This window comes from Acyrthosiphon pisum, chromosome X (assembly GCF_005508785.2).
Source record: "Acyrthosiphon pisum isolate AL4f chromosome X, pea_aphid_22Mar2018_4r6ur, whole genome shotgun sequence".
NCBI classification, from domain to species: domain Eukaryota; kingdom Metazoa; phylum Arthropoda; class Insecta; order Hemiptera; family Aphididae; genus Acyrthosiphon; species Acyrthosiphon pisum.
This window is the reverse complement of record NC_042493.1, coordinates 76,357,139-76,361,152: the sequence shown is the minus strand read 5'-3', so window position 1 is coordinate 76,361,152 and position 4,014 is coordinate 76,357,139.

Sequence of the window (4,014 nt, the reverse complement as noted above, 5' to 3'; positions counted from 1 at the left end):
CCGCGATGACAGACACAAAATAAAAAATAAATAATAAAATAAAAAAACACCCATCATTGTAAAATTAATACATTCATCGTTCCATTCAGAATCTAAAAATATATCTTCTTTCAAGTATGGAAACTAGTAGTTATTACTTATTAAGCCACTTTTCAAAACAGGAGACAAATAATGTATACATCATTATAGACTTATATCCGTTATCCATGCTGAGCAATTTCTCAAAAGCTTTAGAAAAAATTGTTAAATCTAGGTTAACTATAACCTACTACTTAGAAAAATAAATTAGTATCCAATAGGTAATGAATATGGTTAAGCTAGGTTTGGGAACTGAAGACGCATTATATAGTACTACTAAATATATAAACAAAGCGTGATACGGTGAATCATGCTAAACTCATGCGAATCTTACCGGACATCGGCATGAAAAATTCGAGTTTAAAGTGATTTTATAGTAATTTGACTAACCAAAGCCAAGTTGTCAAAATAAACGATGTCATTAGTAATCCATTGACATTAAATTGCGGAGTACCGCAAGGTATAGCAGTGTTCAAGGCCCTCTTTTGTTTATTCTGTACATCAATAGTTTATGTAACCTTGAAATTAGTGGGAAAATTATATTCTATGCAGATGAAATATGTTTAATTTTCGCTAACGATTCTTGGGAAAAAATTTCTAAAAAAATTAACTCTTGAGACAAAAAAGTTATTTAATATCTTTGATAATTTTCGGGGAAATTTTTACTTTTGACCCCCCAAAGTACCAACTAGATCCACTTTCCTGTTGGAGAAAATCCAGGCACTTTTACTGTCCTAAAAGGTGATGATAGACACAAAAAAAAAATTTAAAAAAAAAAATATATTTTGAAAATATTATCGTGCATAGAAAATGCTAATATAAACATCCAGTGATTTTGTCGAAAACTGTTGAAGAAAATCGGAGCAGTGTTACTCTGCCCCAAACGGTGTTGACAAACATAAAAATAAAAAACACAAAGGTATCATTGTAAAATCAATACATTCATCGTTCCACTCTAAAATTAAGGAAAATCGGTTTTTAACAAAATCGATTATGGGTATTGGTGTAACTTTAAAACAAATGACCGATACATGAAATTTTCAATGGTTATTATGTTTGCATTTTCTATACACGATAAAATTTTAAAAATATTTTGATTTGTTTTGAACTATTTAGGAACATTTTCAATTTCCAATTTTATAAGTCTTCTTTTCTATGGATATCAAAAAAACTTTATTTATTGGGTAAAAAAGCTTGAAAATTTAATACAAGGCTCCTACTACATTGTTACAATAATATTTGAAAATTATTAAAAATCCTTGGTCACAGTTTTTTATAATAAGCATTTAAATTTCAAATCTCGACAAAACTTGTAAAATCACGAAAAATAGCAAATTATTTTGAGTTGAGAATTAATAAAAATTTTTCTTTTTAAATCTAAGGTTTAAAAATGTAATTCAAGATTATCCATAAGTTTATCTATCTTTATCACAAAAAAAATGTCTACAAGCAAATCAAATTAAATTTTTATGAGCGTTTGAAGTTCATATTTTTACAATATTGGATATTCACTCGATTTCTTATGTAGCGATTTTGTTATTTTATTGTAATTCAAAAACGAACAACTGTAGATACACGAACATTTCTCTGAATGTTAATATTCTCATTTTATATACACCATACAATTTTGAAAAAATTTTTACTATTTTTGACCTGTTAACGGACATTGTCAGTTTTCAATTTTCTTAGTTTTTTTTTCTATAAATATCAATAAAAATGTATTTATTGAGTAAAAAATTTAATGAAAATTTAATGAAAGGCTCCTGATGTATTGTTACAATAGCAGTTGAAAAATATTAAAAATACGCAGGTACAATTTTTTTTTATAAGCATTTAAAGTTTGAATTTTGACAAAATTTATCAAATTTAAAATTTGATAATTGTTTTTTAGTTAAAAATTTATAAAATTTTCAACTTTTAAAGCTAAGGATTGAAAATTTAAAACAAGGTTCCACGTAAGTAGTTAATTCTGTTACCAAAAAATGTAAAAATACAGAAGCACAGTTTATTTTTAAGTTTATAATAGGTAAATATTTAAATTAATTTATTCACAATAATATCATCAAATATACTTAGTATATTAGTCATAGACTGACTGACCGTTTTCGCCCAGAATCGTTTTTCTTATACAATGATATTATATCATTGAATTCAAATTTAACACCATTCATTACAGTGACCTACTTGTAACATACTGTACAGCAGAGCGACATCCACTTACCCACTTTTTAAAATTGTATTTAGTTAATCAAATATTTAAGTTGGAAATTCTGATTTTTTTTTTGAATTTTTTACAATTTTTATTGCGATTCAAATTATAAAAATTAAAAATGTGGCTCAATTGTTCTCTTGTATATATTACGGATAATCTGAATATTTTTCCAGAATAAAATTCGTGATAATTGTCGACACGTGTCGTTGGAATTAGAAACAGTAGTTTTTGACAGTAAAAGACGTGGTAGTGAGGCCCCTTAATTGTATTGTAAATTATTGTAATACAAAGCTGGGCACTAACTAGTTAGAAAGTTAAAGTAAAGTTAGAAAGTTACTTTTTAAGTTAGTTTTAATTCATATTCACTTTGTACTTAACTAGTTGAATTTAATGTGTAAAATAGTCTAATATAACTAGTTAGAAAAAAAACTAACTAGTTATTGTTATTATTTTTTATTATTCCAAAATTCCAAAAGCTGTTCCTCAATCATGATATTATGGCTATATTATTGGCTCATATATTATATTATTAATTATTAGTATTTATAATAATGCACGCACAGGAACCACGGCTTTTCTGCGTAGTCTGTAGAATGATAGAATGTTGATATCTACTAGATATAAATAGTATCTATACGGGTGGCTTAACCAATTGATGTAGACACGATGCCGAATTTTCGTGGTAGTGTTATCGGTGGGTAATTGTATATTAAGTATAATACCTATAAGTATTCCCTCTACTCTCTAGTGCTCACGTCGAGAGACTTTTTAGTGCACGAGGCCAATTATTCTATGAAAGGCGTGGGTCTAAAATGATATAAATGATAATGTCTGATGATAACTTTGAAATGTCACTTTTGTTAAAATATAACAATTATTTTGAATAAAATATACTAGAATATATAGTCATATAGATTATATTATGTATCATTACTTAATATTAATATTTTAAGTTGTCATACTGTTATGTATATTTTTTATTTTATTTCACCCTTTATGTTCTAATAACTGATAAGTTATATACCAATTAATTGGAATTATTACTTACCTAATTAGAATATTTCTATCAAATTACTAGGTGTTTAATTCAATTTTTCAGTTCTAATCAATAATTTAAGTTAGATAACATTTACATTATTATTTACATTTCAACAAAAAGGTTTTTTAATCTATAAAAAAAAACTAACTTCTAACTTCTACTCTAACTTAAGTAACTATTTTCACCAAACTAACTTCTAACTAACTAAGTTAGAAATTTGGACAATTTCAGAAACTAACTTATATTCTAACTTAGTTAGTTTTTTTATTAAAGTAACTTAACTTCAATTAGTTGAAAAAAATTACTAACTTGCACAGCTTCGTTGTAACAACCACTTATATAATTTTGATTTTTTTTTTTAATGATGTACACTCTCTATGCCACATTGTACTAAACTTGTACACTAGGAGCGTACCTAAGGATTGACATAATTTAAAATTCTTAAGGTGCAATTGTAAACTTTTTACCCCCCCCCCCCCAATTGAAAAATTCCTGGGTACGCCCATTTTGTATACAATTTATATATTAATACTTAAGTCTTGTACTTTTTGCCCACTGGGAAATGCTATATAGGTGTAGGTATCTCGGTTTGAGTATATATGTACCTCATTCCAAGGACAAATCGGTGTCAGTGAACCAGGTACCTAGCTTTGTGAAATAATTTGACTTAGATGGGCAATCACAA